Source organism: Lemur catta, chromosome 9 (genome assembly GCF_020740605.2).
Source record: "Lemur catta isolate mLemCat1 chromosome 9, mLemCat1.pri, whole genome shotgun sequence".
NCBI lineage: Eukaryota > Metazoa > Chordata > Mammalia > Primates > Lemuridae > Lemur > Lemur catta.
The window spans coordinates 56,039,414-56,059,546 of NC_059136.1; the positions used below are offsets into that span (position 1 = coordinate 56,039,414).

Consider the following 20,133-nt stretch of genomic DNA (forward strand, 5'->3'; position numbering starts at 1 on the left):
GTTTCCAAGATAGAATTAAATTTGAAAACTGGGGGTGGGTAGACATTAAGAAGGCAATCCAAATGCCAGTGGTAGGTATTGCATTGTCACAACTCAGATGAAATATTAAGACAGAAAAGGCCCCTGTAGGTGGGCCAGCAATCTGATGTCAGTATAGAAATTGTCGTGGTGTGGTTCCTGTTAGGAAGAAAGGCCAAATTTCAAATGTTGACAAAATTGGGATGGAGCAATATAGTAGCCACTTCCAAGACGGCACCCAGTGAATTTTGCTCTCCAGTATTCATCCCTTTGTTTAGTCTCCTCCCATGCTAACCAGGGCTGGTCTATGTAACCAATAGGATGCTGCAAAAATGATGGTGCAAAATTTCCAAGATGACTCATAGAAGACACTGTGGTCTCCAGCATGTTCCCTCTTGGATTGCTTACTCTAAGGGAAGCCGGCTGCCATGTTGTGAGGACACTCTAGCAGCTCTATGGGGAAGTCTACAGGGGAGAAGCTAGACGTTTTGTCAACAGCTTGCACTATCATGCCAACCATGTGAAAAAGCCACCTCCAGCCTCAGTCAAGCCTTCAGATGACTGCAGCTCTGACTGACATCTTGACTACAACCTCTGATAACCATAGCCAAACTATCCAGCTAAGCCACCCCCAGATTCTTTACCTATAGAAACTGTGAGGGATAATAAATATACATAATTATTTTAAGCTACTACATTTCAGGATAATTTGCTAATACAAATTTACAACAGATAATACAAACAGGAAGTATCCCTACGGAGTAGGCAGTAAAACCCCAAGTCCTGAAATAAAGACCATGTTCAGTTTTGTCCAGTTTCCAGGCTGCCTTTAGCTCTCTAATTGGACAATATATTTTGGGGAGAAGCAAGATAGAGAAACAGTGGGCATATAGGTTTTAGGGATTTCTACTAATTGAGACAATAGTATCAAAACTTGTAAGATTCGATTACTTTTTTTAAAATAGAAAAGTGTCTGAAACACTGGTTGTGTTATTAATAGTTTGCTAGGCTGCCATAACAAAGAACCACAGTCTGGGCAAGTTAAACAACAATTTTCTTGCTCAAAGTACCAGATGCTAGAAGTCCAAGATCAAGGTGTCAGTAGGATGTCTTCTGAGGCCTCTCCCCCTGGCTTGTATAGAGCCATCTTCCCCCTGTGTCTTCATATGGTCTTCCTTCTCTGTCTGAATGTGCCCTAATCTCTTCCTTAACAATGCCAGTCATATTGAATTAGAACCTGTCCCAATGACCTCATTTAACCTTAATTAACTCTTTGAAGACCCTATTTCCAAATATAGTCACATTCTGAGGCACTGGGGGTTAGGACCTTACACATATGAATGTGAGGGGGTGGGTACACAATTCAGCCGATAACAGTAGCCAACATATGTCAGTCTATATCGTTCCATCTTAATACTCCAATAGCAGTATTGTCTAAACTGGTCCAAAGTGCCTATCTCTAGTATCTGGTAAATTCCCTATGGGAGCTAAGTGCCTCTTCCACCCCTTTATCCTGTGTCACGAAGTGACATGGTACGCAGCAGTTTGTAATGTCCAGCCAACAGGGAGACATAATTTCCAATTGTGCACTCAGGTGTTTCTTAAAGAATAGAGGAATATTCTTTATTCTCAGCAAAGTTTTCCTTCATTACATACTTACAAGCATTATTTGTGACAATCCCTTTTTTGTCTAATTATCCCAAAAGATAAGCTTGTCCTGCCTTGGACATAAATCAGATTCAGGATCCTCTCTCTGATCACAATATCATTAATGGAATAGGCATCACGATGGTCTTTTTTATCCATGTTTAGGTCTGTTCAGTTTGATTTTTCTAAGGGATTATATATTCTTGTCCCAAATTTTAATTTAGTTCAACCAGGAAAATTCAATCAAGGCTCTAGTCAGCCTTGCTGGTTGGAGTTATACCTGGCCATGATGACTTCTGATACTATTCATCATGTCCATGCTATGCTTAGTCAGTGTGGTTGTAATAATGATTTTCAAGCAGAAAGGGGGCCTGGGTCCCCACCCCTATAGAGATCATATGGCTGAGTCCCTCAGATATTTCAGACTCTGCTTTTCAGACACATGGCAGTGTTGACTTCTCCCTTGTGGCTGGGCAGGGGCATGCATTAGGTCTGGCCAATGGGCTACGAGTGGAAATAACACGTCCACTCCTGGGCCACAATGTGTAACTGCCAGTGACAGGCGCTCCAGAGCTCTCTGTCCCTCTACTGTGGTGACCTGCAATATTCTGGCTAGCCAGCCTTTGTTCTGGAGCAAGTATGACAAGGAATCATGAGAGAACTAAACCTTTGTGGTTTTAAGACATTTTGATTGGAGGGATTGTTTGTTACCGCAGCATAACCTTGACTTACATGATGTTGTCTGACTAATACAATTCCTTTTGTCCAATGAGGCTGCTCTGTTCCAAGTGAATTTATTCCCTTCTACCAGGGACCACTTCTGCATGTCAAGAGGTATTGAAAGGGGTGAATTTAAAGGCCAAAAAAACCTGTAAAACTCTTCCCCCACCATAATGGGTACCTTATATTTGCGCAGTTAAGAGGGAGCAGCTTTGCGCAGTGGCAGTATCGTAGCCAATGAGGTTTACCCGAGGTGCGATTAGTGCTAATTGGGAAAAAAAAGAGGGAGCAGGTCCCAGTTCACTGGATCTTGGACAAAGAAGCTCTGCTGCAGGGTGTTTGGGAGTGTCTACCTGGTCTACCCAGACACAGAAGCAAGCTGCCTCAGCCTCCCCCTCGCACTTTACCAGAGCCACGGGTGAGCTGGTGGAGACCAAAGTAAAGCTCATGAACCATTGTTTTAATAGTTGCAATGACACTGTCTAAATAACTCATGAAGCCTTCCGGAATTAATGGCTTAATTTGGGGACTCGCAGGTATTTCATGATGATAATCTACTCCTCTCCCCTGAAGCATCTTATGTGTAGAACGGACAACTGGAAGGTGAAGCCCTCCGGGAGGTGCTGAAGAAAGCAGGGAAGGGCAAGCAGGTAACCTAGAGTTTTGCACTTAGCAGCTCTACAGAGCAGGGAAGAAAGAACAAAGGGCTGACAATTGCTACCTGATGCCTGGTTTTGATGGTGAAGATATTATTAATACAAATGCTAAACAGGTAAAGTGCTGATCTTCTTCCCCAAATATTTTAAGAAAGGCAGAATAATATGGCGGTTAAAAGCACAAGCTCTGGACTGTTGGGTTTCAAACCCAAATCCCACTGCTTCCTGGCTATGTGACTTTGGGCAAGTTAGGAGGAAATATGAGGATGGAACGAATTAGCACATACAAAGCACTAGGAACCCTGGCACACAGTGAGCACCACGCTGAAGTGTTTATGAGAATGACCATGTCTGCATTTCAGTAGCCACAAGGATCTGTCTGGGTTTAAGGGTGACCTATTTGGGATCTATGCCTCCAGGGGCAAAAAAGAGATTCCTATTGGAAGATTTTATAGGCACAGTTCTTGGAGTGACGCATGTGCTGTTTGATCATAAAAACTCCAGAGGTAGGCAAGACAGCTGAGTCCCTGACTGTCTGAACTAGGGAAAAAAAGCTGGAGCCACAAGCTGGCTCCTTCTCCCCAGGCCTGTTGCTTGGGTGAAGGTTTCAACCTTTTTCCCTGAATCTGAACATTTTGGGAGATTGTTTGCTTTTGTTTTGAGGCTTTCTTAAGCAGCTGTGTAGCAAATCCTTTTTAATAGGAGTAAGTGTGGCTGTGCCCAAACCTCCCTGCATCTCTTGGCAGGTGTGCAGGCACCCTGGGTGGTCTGCAGTGGCCAGCAGCCACTGTGGACAGAACTGGAGCAAGAACTTGGCTCTGGCCCTGACTCCTCTGCTCCAGTTTGGCTGGGTTAGCACTGGGCCTGCCCAGTGGCCACGTCTGGAATGGAGGTTAATAGGCAAGAACTGCTTTAGGTCAGGCTACTCCTAGGAAACCAACTCAGCCCCAGGCGAAACACCCCCAAGGGAAGACCAGCGTGAGCCTTAAAGCACCAACTCCATTTTCTGCTTGGAAAGTTGAAAAGAAACCGTTATGATCCTGGGTTCAAATTATGGCTTCCCCACTTACCTAATCTTGGACATTGTGTTTAACTTCTCTGAGCCACGTTTTTCCAGGAGGTGCTCGATAAATGTTGGTTAGCACTGCTATCCTAACCCCTACCTTTCTCCCCACTGCAGCAGCATCCCATCTGTGCCTGTTCTGCTCCTGTTAATTCTCTTGTCTAGAATGTCTCTTTCCTCTCCACTGCACACATACCAATCTTGTTCCTAATTAATGCCCATTGCACGGCAGGGAAAGGGAAGGGCCCATCCTAGAACCACCTAGAAAGAGTCTGTGTCAGTTAAGTGCTTGGGTTGCCTTAACAAAGAACCACAAACTGGCTCCTCAGGCCCGACAAGAGAAAGGAGAGAAGGAAATAAGAGATGGAAAGAAAAAACAAAACTGCATTCCAGGGAAAGCTCCGTGGCCTGAAATCTCCACATCAGCGGACAGGCAGAGCTGCCTGCCTGGTGACTGAGCCACCTTTGCTCAAAAGCCTGGGCTTGCCCTCCTGGAGCACAAATTGAGCATGCTGGGACATTATTCGGGGGGGTGGGGGGGATGGCTATGTTTGTGACATCAGGCATGGCACTTCCAACCCTCATCCTCAGGGACCTCTGTCTTCTTTGACAGGTCCTCGTGCTGCAGAACGCTGCACCCAGACTGCTGTCTGGGGAGGCCACAGGGAGCCAGCTGTTCCAGATATGTTTTTTACAATTCTGTGTATATAAAAAATGGAACTATAGACAGCAGAATGTTAATAGGACTCTAGGTGGTGGGATCATTAGTGATATTTTTCTGTTTTATACTTTATTTTATATTTTTCTGGGATTTCCAAATTTTCTAAATGAACATGCATTTTTATAATTAGAAAGCAAGTATTCGAAGATTTGCAAGAGGACTAGAAGTGAGCAAAACAGAAATGTTGAGAGAAACGTCTTAATAACAAGCTTTTCAAGAGTGAACCTGCACTACATTTGAAAGAAGAAATTGATGGCAGATCACTTTATTGAAACCTAAGGCTGGGCACAGTGGTTCATGCCTATAATCCCAGCACATTGGGAGGCCAAGGTGGGAGGATCCCTTGAGGCCAGGAGTTCGACACCAGCCTGAACACATAGTGAGGTCCTGTGTCTACAAAATATTTTTTTAAAAAAATTAGCCAGGCATGGTGGCACGTGTCTGTAGTCCTACGTACTTGGGAGGCTGAGGCAGGAAGACCACTTGAGCCCAGGAGTTTGAAGCTGCAGCAAGATATGATTGCACTACTACACTCCAGCCTGGACAACAGAGTGAGACCCTGTCTCTAAAAAAAAAAATAAAAAAATCTCAGATGCACCAGCAGCATCTTTCTAGATCTGTGAGAGCTTAGGAGACACAGTTAGAGCCAATTTATATTTTCCTTCATTTTCCATAACTATCATCTTGTCACACTCACTTGAGGAGCATCTTATGTAGGAATAGACCTGAGGGGCAGTACAGGCTTGGAGACACCATTCTGCACCTTCCCCACCTTAGGAAGCATTCAAGGCAGGGGACACAGTGAATAAAAATACACCGCATGGCCTTGGTGGGGTGGGTGGCAGAGCTGGCTTGGGCCCCAAGGTTTGGCTGTGGAACGACAGCACCATTCAAGTGGGCTGCAGGTGGAAATAAACTGGTCCAATTCGAGCTCCAAGACATTTTTCAGTGTGAGAAAGAAAAGGTCAAGGAATTTAAAAGACAGGAAAAAAAAATGTGGCAACTAAAAGTGTTTTTAAAAAACAGCTAAAAGCAAAAATGTAGCGAAACTCAAAATTAGTGTAAGCATATACAACCAGAGGTTGCTGGCATTGAAGAGAAGGAAGAAGAAACCAAAACTTGTTGAGTATCACCAATCTGCCAGGCAGTAGGCTAAAGGTTTTAGGGCATATTTATCTCCTTTTAGCACGTTAATCAGTCTGAAGGGGGTCCTAGTGCAGCTCAGGCCAAGGATCTGATGGATTCAGGCACAATTTTCCTTTCTAAGGGCTTTCAAATTCTCACCAATAAGATTATTCTTTTTTGTAGACCACATAAATAGGTGAGGTCTCCAGGAGTGTGTTAAAATGCTCTGTCCACACTAGTGGGAAGTGTTTACTAAAAGGCAGATTCCTAGGCACACTGAACCCACAGAATGCTCTGGGGAGGGTCTGGGGATCCCCGGTGAGTGTCAAGCACAATCACAGTTGAGAACCATGTGGCCCGCTGCCTTCTCCCAGGTCTGTCCAAGGTCTGAGCAAAGGTGCCAGCCCTGACTTTGGTCCTGGCGCTGGCTCTGCCACTCAGGTGTGCAACCTTGAGCCCTGGCTCTGTCTCTCTGTACTGTTAGGAAGGGTAATAATAATTTCCACGCAAGGCTGTCAGGAGAACGAAATGAGGTGATAGAGATAACAGAAATGAAGGCGTGTTGACAGTGAGCTGCTCCCCGCAAATGTGAGGCCGTGGGGCTGCATCCAATAACTTCATTAGCCTGGAAGGTTCAGGACTTCTTGTTCTAGGGGGTTAGGTGAGGTTGTGGGAGGAGTAGGAAGGGCCTGCAGGTCTGCAAGCCAGAGGTAGCGAGGGGGTGGCCAGAGGCTTTGGCAAACTAGAGCGAGCCCAGGAAGGGCAGACGTTACTGCTGGGAAGTCTGGATGGCAGCTTTGTGTGGTTTAATCAGGGTTAAACTGCCAAGAGTTCCTGTGGCCTCTCTTGGGGCTGGCCCCCAGCACCACGCTCCCGGCAAGAGGCGGTGTGGCTGTCTGCGAGTCTGAGGCTGGTTCCTAGTCTGGCAAATTCCAATCCTCAGAGCCAAGCTTGGTTGGTCTGGCAGTTTGTCAGAGAGGGAAGTGTCTGACTGCAGGGTGGCCTCGCTGGGCTTTGGGCCAGAGCTGGGCTGCCCAGCTGGTTGAGCCCTAGTGCAGGGCAAAGGGAGGTGAAAGGGACAGACCCAGAGATGCCAGAGCCCAAGCAAGAGTCCCTGAGGCCTTGCCCTGGCCTAGGCAGACCCGAGCCCTCCTGGAGACCCTTCCTCTTCGAGCTAAGCCCATACCCCCACCCCAATGGTGGTGAAGCAGCCTCTGGTACTCATTCATCCATTCATCACCGATCCCTTACCAGTCGTAGACCCTGTGCCAGCCGCTAGGAAGACTGCAGTGGACAACACACCATTCTTCTTTTTAAGTTGCTTATGGTCTAGTGGTTTTGACTCTTGAATGTGTATGGAAATCCCTGGAGAGCTTGTTTAAAAAGCTGATGCCTGAGCCCTAGCCTCTGAGATTCTGATTCAGCAGGTCTGGGAGGGGAAGAAGGAACCACATGTCAAAGAGCATCTCAGACGATGGTGCTGTGGGAGGTCCTCCCCCTTCCCCAGTCTTGCAGAAATGCGGCTCTGGCCTCAAATCCTTTGGAGGAGAACCTGGTGAGATTCAGCCCTTGAGAATGTCCCTGGTTTACAGGGACCACCCAGGGAGTCAGGTTTAGAGGGGGAAGAAGAGGGTGCCTACCGGTGAACTGGTTGTTGGGAGTTGGAGAAGCACTTTCTCTGGGTGGGGAACCCGCTTTCCACCAGGAGGGCTCCTTTGCCCGAAGCCTGCCCTCTTCCTGAACAGCTGATTTCCAGCACTCAGAGAGGGGAGATGTCCTGCCTGGCAGGATGTTTCACACGGGTGAGGCCCCACGCTTTCTAATTGTCCCAGCCAGCTCTGACTGGTGACTTTTGGTTTTTTTCCTGGACATCTTGCCTCTTATTTTCCAATCTGGTTTTCCAGCAAACTGTGAGTCTAGGCAATTTTGTAATTGCCACCACTCCAGAATCTCAATATTTCTTTTCAGACTTGGGAAGCTATTGTGATCCACCCTCAAAACCATTTTAATTCAGAATATAGATTAGGAAGCCTATTAAGTGCACACAATGAAATCAGAACTCAGCAAGCTTTAAAATTCTGCATCAAAACTGGAACAATTATTTAAGGCCAGGCACGGTGGCTCACGCCTGTAATCCTAGCACTCTGGGAGCCCGAGGGGGGAGGATTGCTCGAGGTCAGGAGTTCGAGACCAGCCTGAGCAAGAGCAAGACCCCATCTCTACTAAAAATAGAAATAAATTATCTGGCCAACTAAAAATATATATAGAAAAAATTAGCTGGGCATAGTGGCGCATGCCTGTAGTCCCAGCTACTCAGGAGGCTGAGGCAGTAGGATCACTTAAGCCCAGGAGTTTGAGGTTGCTGTGAGCTAGGCTGATGCCACGGCACTCTAGCCTGGGCAACAAGGCGAGACTCTGTCTCAAAATAAATAAATAAATAAAAATTAAAAAAAAATCAAAACTGGAACAATTATTTAAAAGGTAAATAATCAGGTTTTTTAAATTTTAGTCTGGAGGAAAATTGATTAATTCTTGTGTCCCGATACATTTGGATAAGATTTTTGCTGTGTTTGGGACAAAGGTCTTAATGGATCTCAATTCCAATTATTTTTTTTTCAATTCCAATTATTTTAAAGAGTTTTTCTAATACTTTTTTTTCTTTAAAAATTGGCAATTTGTGAAAAGAAGAAAAAGAAAGAAAAGAGTTGAAAAAACCAAAAGCAAAACTTTCCACATTCTAGAAAGGTTCAGATGGTTTGTTGAGTTCTTGGAAAAATAGCTCTGAAATTGATTGCGCTGGTTTAGAAAGGACTAGAAAACTACCCAGGGTGGTTGGTGCTGTGCTGGGCTCTGCCATCAGACCGCCTGGGCGCCCTCAGGCTCCACCACTTACCGTGTGGCCTCAGGCAAGCTTCCTCGTGTCTGGAACGCTAGGTTTCCTGATTTGTAAAATGGGGACATGAGCACCGCCTTGTAGGCTTATCAATGAAGATGAACCTAGATGCTCTGTATAAAGAGTTTAGCACAGTGCTTGACACAGAGATGTACCAAACAAGTGCCTACTGTCACCGTCACCACCACCACCACCACTACCACCACCACCATCATCTCTCAATGTTATGAAAGAAGAGGAGAGCATATATGAGGAACCATCAGAGGTCTCTACCACCTCCTTCACTGTTCCCCTGCCTCCACCCACTCTTCCCCAAAGCAGCCCTCGGAGGGGTTGTCTAAATCACAGCTCTAGCCATCTGGGCCCCTCCTTTGCTGAATACCACTGGGCTTGGCTGCTTGCATGCCTTTGCTTAGGCAATATGTTCTCCCTGGAATGCCTTCCTTCCACATCTCTGCCTTTCGGGGCTCTCTACATCTTCAGGGTCCTGTTTGCATGCTGTGTCCCTGATAAAATCTTGCAAATCCCCCCTTTAGGTGTTGTTTATTCACTCATTCACTCTTGAATTCAATCCACAGGCATTGCTGATTGCCCACCTGAGGGATCACACCAGGTGCTGTGCGAGATGCCGGGACCCAAGATAATGAGCACAGTCCCCGTCCTCTGGTTGCTCACGGTCTGGCAGTGGGATCTCTGTGCCCTCTGCTTCCTCACGGTACTTTCTCGATTCCACTCAGATGCCTGTGCCACACTTTGCTGTGTGAGGCTGGTGTTTGCGTGCTGGCTTCATCTCCTCTTGTAACGTGGTGTGCAAGGTCTGAGGATGAGCATACACCACAAATAGTCTGTGAAGGTAACTTTCATAACTGAAAAAGTAAACCTGATTCACTTCTGGATATTCACCCAAAAGAAATGAAAGCAGGGACTCAAACTGTAATTTGTACACCCATGTTTGTAGCAGCATTTTTCACAGCGGCTGAAAGGTAGGAGCAACTGATGAATAGATACACAAAGTTCCAGACCAGGCTGGGTGACATAGTGAGACCCCATCTCTACAGATAATGAAAAAAAAATTAGCTGGGCATGGTGGCACGTGCCTGTAGTCCCAGCTACTTGGGAGCTTGAGCCCAAGAGTTCGAGGCTGCAGTGAGCTATGATGGTGCCACTGCACTCCAGCCTGGGTGACAGAGGGAAAAACTGTCTCTAAATTGAAAAAAAAAATTAATAATAAAAATTATCAAATAAATAATAAGGAAATTTTGATACATGCTACAACATGGATGAACCATGAAAGCATGTTAAGTGAAATATGCCAGTCACAAAAGGACCAATACTGTATGATTCCATTTATATGAGGTACTTAGTCAAATTCATAGAGATAGGAAGTAGAATGGTGCTTGCCTGGGGCTGTGGGGAGGAGGAAATGAGGAGTTATTGTTTAATGGGTACAGAGTTTCAGTTTGGAAGCTGAAAAAATTCTGAAAGTAGATAGTGGTTGTGGTTGCACAACAATGTGAATGTACTTAATGCCACTGAATTATACAATTAAAAGTGATTAAAATGAGCAATTCTGTGTTATGTAAATTTTATTCCAAAAAAAAAAAAAGAAAGAAAAACAAAAAAATAAATAAATAACTTAACCACCTTTAAAAGCGTCTTTCTCCTACATTCAGCCCAAGCCAGCATCTTGTCGGAGTAATGTGTGAGGTTTAAACGTGGAGACCCCGGACACACAGGGATTATTATGGAGCAGAGGAGAACGGGGAGAGGTAGGACTCACTTCAGGTACTCCCTGGAGACAGGGATGACAGGCTACAACGTCCATTCACAGAAAACAAAAAAAAGACGTCAGCTTAAATGATGCTGAAAGACTTATATATGTTGTTCCAGGAGTATATTTTTTTCCTTTAATTGTGGAAAAATTGGTAATTACCAAAGACTCAGGGTGTCTACTGGCAGTAAGACCAGAGCAGCAGCCCTGTCCTTGGGCCTCCTGGTCCTGCGGTAGCTGGAGTCCTGGGGCCCTGTGGTTGTCAGTCACCTTGTGGCTCAGCCCACCCCTGCTTCCGGAGAGAGCAGTGAGCTGGAAAGATCCTCCCCCACTCTTCCACCCACTGGGTACACAGGAAAGTCCAAGCTTTTGAACCCAACGTGGTAGGCGTGGAGGGCACTTGATGAAATATGTTTTAAAGAAACACGAGCACCGTTTCTAGACTCCTTGCTGACCTCTCAGGGAGGGCTTTGGCTGCCAGTGCATTGTTTGAATTTCGATAAGCCTTTGATGCAGCGTTGACTTCCAGAGTAGCCCAGCTATTTTCAGAAGGAGAACCCTGATCTAGAACAGAAGGGAAATTAATGCTCCTGTTACCATCCTATCCTCTGTCACTTTGCCTGGGATTCTGAGTGTCAGAAACGTAGGACCCAGCTTGCACCATGAGAAGCTTCTGGGCCCGCAGAGCACACTCCCACCCCAGTGCGGGGTGGCTGGGCTGACAGTTCTGTTCATCTGGATCCCTCATTATCCCCAGTCTTCCCAGGTCCTGGAACCTGAAGTATGTGGGAACTAAGGATTTCCTGTAGTTATTGGAAATAATCATTAAAGAAGGCATCACATGTAGAGCAATGTGTTATTAATGAAAGATAATATACCGTGTGTGGTCCTGTGTGGCTAGAATCAGATACAATATAATCAGTGTAGGGGGGGATTGCACAGAACGTCTGGGGAGGAGGTGTCCCAGCCTGGCCCCTGTGACCCCCTAGGGATCTGCGGATCACCTTTTGAGGTCTGTTAATTCCTTGAAATTGTGAGCAAAATTGTGTGTTCTGTTTTAAGGAGGGGGAAGAAATAGACATATAAGAAAGGAAGATCTACAATTTTATTAGGTTCTCAATGTGACCCCAAGAAGGGTTAAGAACTGATCCTCCTTGCTTTACTGATGGGGACACTGTGGCCCACAGACAGGGAGTGTCCTCACCGAGGTAACTGAGCTTCTTGATGGCAACCCTTGGCCCAAAGCTCTTTGCACTAAGCCAGTATCCCCAGATGTGCCTGGCCACAGCAGTCACATGGGACAGTTATCAAAAACTCAGATGCCATGGGGGGGTCCCCAGGGCCCCTCTGCCCTATGAGTTCTGTAGTGGGATGGCGCGCTGTGGACCTCAGGTTGGAGTGAGGTGGCCTGGGGACCTCTCGGGCCCAGGGCAAGGCAAGAGCCGGGGCAGAGAGCAACTCCACGGGGACGTCCCTGGAGCCCTGCAGTGCCTCTCTGTGCCATGAAGCTGGACAAGAAAAAACTGGAGCAAAACCTGAGGAGTCCCAGGACATCAAAGCTCTGCCAAAAGCCCTGCAGCAAGCTGCCAAGCTCCTGAAAGGGAAGGGGATCGCCCTGGGATATCCCCAGGCCAGCGCGGGGCTCACCCCGGGGTTCTCTTTGGGAGGGTGTTCAGCCAAACCACCTCGCTGTTCTAGACTCTGCAGCTCAGTTTCAAGAACAAGTGTACTTGCGGCCTCTCTTGCAGAAGCGGCTGGAAGAAGCTGACCACAACACAATCTTTAGGAGATGTGCAAAGCAGAGACCCTCATACAGGCCGAGAATAGAAAGCAAATGGGTATTGAGAACTCAGCGAGAAGCAACCTGGGAACGTGTTTCCGTGGTGCCCAAAGCCCACACTGCAGCAGATCAGCCGCATCGCCCAGCAGCCGGGGCTGGGGAGGATGTGGTCCGTGTGGTGCTGTAACCAGCGTCAGAGGGCAAACGATCAAGCAGTGACTATTTGCAACACGAGGATTTTGAGGCTGCTGGGTCTCCTTTCCCTGGGAAACCAATATCCTTTCCCGGGGCCCCAGTGCCCCGTTTTGGTACCCAGGCTACGGGGGCCCTGACTTCACTACACTGTACCCCTCCGTCCCTTTCCCTTGTCTCTGTCACCATGCTGGGTGCTCCACGCACTCAGACTGAGGTGCTGGCCCTTCTCAGGAATGGGGGCAGAAAAGAGGAGAACCTGGGGAGAGAGAGCGCTGGAGTTTATGCAGGGCTCTGGGGATTATGTTCTTCGTTACTGAGAAAGGATTTGGGAACACAAAGAGTGGGGGCATGGAGTGTGGGAGGAACTGGCTGGAGGGAAGGTGAAGTTCAATGATGCTCTTGATTTTAGTCTTCATATCACTCATCACGCTTTTCTTACAGAAGCCTGGGTCAGGGACACACATACACACACATGCACACACATACACACTCAGATGCCCTTCCCCTACATATTATGATTCCATAGCCCTGGGGTAAGGCCTAGGAATTTGGATATTTAACAAGCTCCCCACCTGGTTGTTTTGATCAGCAAATTTAGGAAACATTATGCAGTCATTCCTCGCTGAACCATGTCGATATGTTCTGATAAATTCATCATTAGGTGATTTCATTGTTGTGCCAACATTGTAGAGTGAACTTACACAAACCCGGATGGTACAACCTACTACACACTCAGGCTACATGGCATAGCCTACCGCTCCCAGGCTACAAACCTGGACAGCATGTTACTGTACTGAATACTGTAGGCAATTGTAACACAGTGGTAAGTATTTGTGTATCTAAACACATATAAGCATAGAAAAGGTACGGGAAAAATATGGCATAAAAGATTAAAAATTGTACACCTGTATAGGGCACTTACCATGCACAGAGCTTGCAGGACTGGAAGTTGCTCTGGGTGAGTCAGCGAGTGAGTGGTGAGTGACAGTGAAGGCCTGGGACATCACTGTACACTTCTGCAGACTTTATAAACCCTGGACACTTGGGCTACACTAAATTTATTTTAAAATATTTTTATTTCTTCGATAATAAATTAACCTTGGTTTACTGTCACTTTTTGACTTTATAAACTTTTTCAATATTTTTTTTGACTTTTTGACTTGTAATAACACTTAGCTTAAAACACAAACACATCGTATGGATGTACAAAAATATTTTCTTTCTTTATATCCTTGTTCTTTAAGTTTTTTTTTTCTTCTGCTTTTAAAAATGTTTTATTTCTGGAGTTCTTCAAAAAACAAAAAAATGTTTTATTTTTCTTTATGTTTTAAACTTTTTTTGTTAAAAACTAAGACATAAACAAACACGTTAGCCTAGGCCTACACAGGTCAGGATCATCATCACTGCCTTCTACCTCCACATCTTGTCCCACTGGAAGGTCTTTAGGTGCAGTAACAGGCACAGAGCTGTCATCTCCTAAGACAACAATGTCTTCTTCTGGAACACCTCCTGAAGGACCTGCCTGAGGCTGTTTTACAGTTCACTTTTTTAAAAAAGATATGAATAGACTGCAAGATCAAGGCAGATTCTAAAAAATAAAGAAAGAAATAAAGTACGAGTAGGAGTATACTCTAAAATAATAATAAAAATATAATAAATACACAAACCAGTAAGTAACCTAGTTATCCTTTATCACTATTAAGTATTATGTGGGTACATAATTGTGTCGTGCTGTTATATGACTGGCAGCACAGGAGGTTTGTTCACACCAGCATTACCACAAACGTGAGCAACGACATTATGACAGCTACGATGTCACTAGGTGATAGGAGTTTTTCAGCTCCGTGACAATCTTATGGGATGACCCTCTGTCATTGGTCCATCACTGACCGGAACGTCATTACGCAGTGCATGACTACTAAGCTAATGGGTTCACTGCTTAAACCATCAGGCCAAACCTCAGGAGGCAGGGGCCCCCCCCTTCCATCCAGTTCTCTGCATGAGGATGTGGGGGCATCAGGGTATGTCATTATCAACATTGTGTGAATGCCTTTTCCATGTGCTATGGAAGCCCCAAAGCCTGCCCAAGAGAAGGGATTTAAAAATCACATAGGTACACATAGACGGCAGATTGGGATCGAGAGAGGGAGGTGAAGAGGAAAGGAGGGAAGAGAGGAGGGAAGGAAATACACAACCATTGAGTGTTGAGCATCTAATTTGTGTCAGACACTGTGCTGGGCACTTTACAAATATTATTTCATTTAAGGACAGTCAAATCCAGTGATTTTCCAGAGATGACAGACCCCTCACTGCTCTTTCTCTCTCTCTTATATTTCCCAGAAAAGCACAGAAGAGTGGAGGCTACCCCATAGACCACACCAGACAGGCATGTGATTGTCTTCTGGAGGTGTGTATTTGTGACACAGGATGCCACATGCTACAAGAGCAGCCACCCAATTACCAGGAGCTGAGTTCTTGGGACAAAATCCTTCACAGTGAGAAGCAGCTTATCCCCGATGTGAGGCAAGGTGGAGAGATGGGCTGAGTGGCTGTGACTCTAGCCATGCTTAGACTGGAACACTTATTCAGAGTCCTGGTGAGGACACAGCATGTTGCTTTCCTCCTTCTTCAACCGCACCTGAGGTAAAATGGCCAAACATTCTTAAATTCCTGGGTGCTATGATCTGTTGTCTCTGCTATTTATGATACATGTTCAGGAGGCTTGCTGCCCACAACGTGACCCAGCAAAGCCTTTAAGAGAGTGGTTCTGAAGCCCAGCTGAACACCAGCGTCATGTATGTGCAGAGCTTTTAGCAAGTTCTGCTGCCTGGCCTGCATCCCAGACTGACTGAAACAGACTCTCCGGGGAGGGTGGGAGAGGCTGGTATCTCTGTTTTCTAAAAGCCCCCTCAGGAGTTTTCAATGTGCAGCAGGGTTGAGAACCACTGTGGTGGTGACAGCTCCAAGACGGCGGCCAGTGATCCTTGTTACTGGTATTTATGCTCTTGTGCGTACTCTCTTCCCACGACAAATAGGGCTGACCTGTGTGACCACTAGGATACTCAGGAGCGATGGTTTGTGAGTTTGAGGCTAAGTCATCAAAACATTGCAACTTCCACCTTGACCACCTGCTCTGGAGGAAACCAGGTGCCATGCCATGAAGACACCCAAGTACCCTGTGGAAAGAAACTAAGTTCTCTCACCATCAGCCAGCACTGTCTTACTGACCAAGTAAGTCACCTTGGAAACAGATCCTTCAGCCCGCAAAAAATAGATCCTGCAACTCTGGCTGACATCTGACTGCAATTCGTGAGAGATCTTGACCCAGAACAACCCAGCAGGGCACTCCCAAATTCCTGATCCGCAGAAACTGGAAGAGATTTTTTTTAAAAGTATATTGTTTTAAGGTTACCGTGAGCAAACTACCACCTGCAGGCGAATTCTGGCCCAACGCCTGTTTTTGTAAATACGGTTTTACCGGAACACAGCCATACTTACTTGTTTACATATTGTCTATGGTTGCTTTCAATGTCAACTTCAAAGGTGAGCCTAAAATATTTACTAGCTGGCCCTTTACAGAAAAAGTTTGCCAACCCCTGTTCTAAGTCATTAAGTGTTGGGGGTTGTTTATAACAATAGCTAACACAACTTTAGGAAGAACATAAAGGAAGACCAGAAAATGGTGTGGATAAGGCCATTTGGGGAACGGATCTTATGAGGATTTCTATTAATAAAACCAATGGAGGTTCCATAGCAGTAACTCTATACATGTCATCTTTGAAAGAAGGAAGGCTCTCTTTGCAGAAAAAAAATGCTAGGAAGATTCTGGTTTTGTGCTTAGCAGCCTTAAATTTAGAGCTCTGTGCCTACCCAGTAACAGGAAAAGAAATGATAAGAATCTTTTATAGGCTATTTTGATAAGTAAAAACAGCTAATCCTTACTGGTCACTTCTGAAAAGTGTCTTAATTGTGAACATTTAGCACATTAGCTGGAGAGTTTCTATATCTCCTCTTCCCTGGGTGCTTTGTGATCAAGGTTTATATCAGTTAGGATACTTTTCGTTGTGGGTAAGAGAAAATCCAATTCAAATTTGTACAAACATCAAGGGCATTTATAGGGTTACATAAGTAATCCAAAGGAAGATCAGGTTTCAGGCACAGTATGATCCAGGACTCCAGTTAGGTGCTTCTGTAATTCTATTAGTTCTGCCTTCTCTGTGATGGATTTGTCCTCAGCCTGGTTTTCCATATCATAGCAAAATTGTTGCACAAGATGCAGGCATTTCATTTGAACACCACATCGTCTAAAGCAAAAGAAAACACCTGTGTCCCAGGTGTCAACTTTTGTCAACAAAAGTCCTAACAGCAATTCTGACTAGTCCTACTTAGGACATATGATTACTTCTGACAGGAATTTATCTATGGCCAGGGTATGCAATCCTGATTGGGCTTAGGCTATGTCACATTATGGATTCTGCAACTCCTAAAATCATATGAATCCCTGAATTAGTTGAGTAGGTTATGCTTCAGTAACAACCCCAAAACCTTAGTAGCTTAGTACAACAAAACTTTATTTCTTCCTTACATAAAGTCCACTGTGATTCAGGATGACTTTGCAGGGCAGCTGTTCTCCATGAGTTGGCTCAGTGATCTAGGCTGAATGTGTGGCACCTCCAAATCAACACAAGTTTCATCATGGCAGGCGAGGAGAGAGCTTGGAGATCCATGCACCAGCCCTATAAACTTCCACCTGGAAGTGACACGTTACTTCTGTGCAGATGTTATTAGCTAAAGCAAGTCATATGTCTGTGCCTAACGTCCAGAAGGCAATAAAGCACAATCCTTCCATGTGCCCTGCAGAAATATTGATGAAAAGCACTAACATCTACCACAATCCAAATAGGATATTAGGACGGAAGAAGGAAAAAGCGATAGTGGGAGGCAATAGACAGGTATCCTATTCAAGCCTCATTTGAAAAATAAAGTGTTTTTGTTTGGCCAGCATTGCTGCCCTGCTTTCACACGGGGAACGACTTTTTGGTTGTTTAAGTGGGGCCCAGCCTCCTCCTGCACCACAGCTACAGAAGTGGTCACAAGATCCAGGCCCAGCCAATCAGAGTGTCCTATTTCCCTGGCCATTGTGATTGGTTCAGGAATGGGCATGTGACCCAGGGTGGGCCAATCAAAACAGTTATTATCATTTTTTCCCCCTTTAATTATTGGGAAAAAAAGATCTATTCTCACTGAGATTTGCAAACTGGTAAAGTAGGGCCTGTCTTAAATTTGCGATTCTGTCTCAAATATTATTGAGATATTTTATATTCCTTTTTTTCTTTTTGCCCAGACTTCACCACTATACAATACATTCCTTTTTTTTTTTTTGACACTAAGCCTTTGAAACCATGTGCCTATTATAAACTTACAGATATCTCAAGTCAAACTAGGCACATTTCAAGTACTCAGTGAGTGCCCCGTGAGGCTAGTGGTTACCGTATTGGGCCGTGCAGATGTAGAAACTCAATGATGCCACTGTGTCTCCATCTGTCTATAGACTCTCCATTTGTTGGGCAAGATGGCCACCAGCAGTCCCAGATTTGTACTTTAGCAGTTTGGTTTCCATTTCAACTCTACTCTTCTCTCTCTCTTTTTTTTTTTTTGACAGTTTCGCTCTGTCAGCCGAGCTGGGGTGCAGTGGCGTCATCATAGCTTAATGCAGCCTCAAACTCCTGGGTGCAAGTGATTCTCCTGCCTCAGCCTCCGAAGTAGCTGGGACTACAGGACTACCTTTCACCCTTCCTTCCCACCTTCTCTCCTTTCTTTTCCTTTCTTTTGTAGAGACGGGGTCTCGCTCTTGGTCAGGCTGGTCTTGAACTCCTGACCTCAAGCAATCCTCCCACCTTGGCCTCCCAAAGTGCTAGGGTTATAGGCATGAGCCACCACGCCTGGCCTGTTTATGTTGATTATATACTGAAATGATAATATCTCAGTTATATTAGGTTAAAGAAAATATATTATTAAAATTAACTTCATCTGCTTCTTTTCACTTTTTTAAATGTGACTACTAGAAAATCTCAAATTACATATTAGGCTTGCCTGACATTTCTATTAGCCAGCATTGCCCTGGACTAAGTCATGCCTGAAGTCAGCTGTGCCCTGCACTTTCAAGCTGCATGAGCTAATACGGTCTCTCTTTTCTCCCTCTTAAGTTAATTGAGTCTCTGTCCTTTTCACCCTAGAGTCCTGAAAAACAGTTGCCTCCTGAGAGTTGCAAGGAGCTAAAATTGCCCATGTACCTTTATTATGGAAAAATGGCAATGAGAGCTCAAAACAGAGAAGATAATACTTGAGTTTTTTGTTTTCTTGGTAATTATTTTTTAGTCTTTATTTATTTTTTTTTAATTCTTATTTCAGCATATTGTGGGGGTACAATATATTGCCCTTGCCCCCACACCACCCTTCTTGGTAATTTTTAAAAACAAATTCTGAGTTGTAGTCTATGGAAAGTTTTTTGAAAATTTTGGCTTAATAAAACGTCACACCCTGGATGAGCTCAATCTCAAGGTCACATGTGAACTCAGGGGACATAGGGTAGGGGAAGGAAGGGAAGGAGAGGAAACAGGGCTAGGGTTAGGGAACTAACCAGGGCTTGAGACTGTCCCCCAAGGGGAGTGGCCAACTGTTCAGCTGAGAGTGTTTAATGGGGCATAGCAAACTTGGGAGCAATGAAATGAATATGGGCTTTGGAGTCACCAGGGCTGAGTTTGAATGTTAACATTTGCTGTGCTTTATCCATGTGGTTTTAGCCCATCATTTGCACTCCTCTGAAACACTGGCAAAGTGGGAAATATACTATCCTAATGCAGATTACTGTAAGAATCAGTAGCAATATGCCCCTCATGGGCTTGCACAGTGAGTGGTCACCAAATAGTAGTTATCATGATTACCATTCCAGGCTAGGATCCACAGCTAAAGATGTCCAATCAGATGACTAGAGCAAGGCAGTACACGTTTCTAGGAAAGGGCAATGCTTGGGACATCATTGGGTGGGTATTCATCTGTTTTGGATTAGAAATCCAGCTATTTGCCAGGGGTCAGAGGCATTGTTCTTAAAGAGGCCACCAATGACAGGTCTACCACACAAGTTCTGCCAAGAAAGGGGCTCAACTCCTGTGAACCAAATGCTGATGATTGTTAGTATTGGATGGTGGTGAAAAGTCAGTCTTGCTGGGTTCAAATTCCACTGTTGTCACTGTGTAAACTTGTGCAAGTTACTTCATCTTTTTAGTTTCATTCCCCATATCTGTAAAACAGGAATAGGTACCTCACTGAGATATTGTGAAGATTAAATAAGATATTGCATATAAAATGCTCAGCAGTGTCTAGAACAGAATGTTAGTTATTGTTATTATTGACATTCAAGCAGAATAATATGTTCACTTATAACTTGATTCTTGATGTTTTCTAAGACATTTCCCTGCCAGATCTATATATCTTTTTTTTTTTTTTTTTTTTTTTTTTTGAGACAGAGTCTCACTCTTTTGCCC

The 20,133-nt window shown here is 45.0% G+C and overlaps 2 pseudogenes; both read left to right on the forward strand.

The window, feature by feature from the left end:
• Positions 1–2,593: 2,593 nt before the first annotated feature.
• LOC123645287 lies at positions 2,594–2,753 on the forward strand (annotated as a pseudogene).
• A 9,085-nt stretch (positions 2,754–11,838) lies between these two features.
• Positions 11,839–12,802, forward strand: LOC123644400 (annotated as a pseudogene).
• The last annotated feature ends 7,331 nt before the right edge of the window (positions 12,803–20,133 follow it).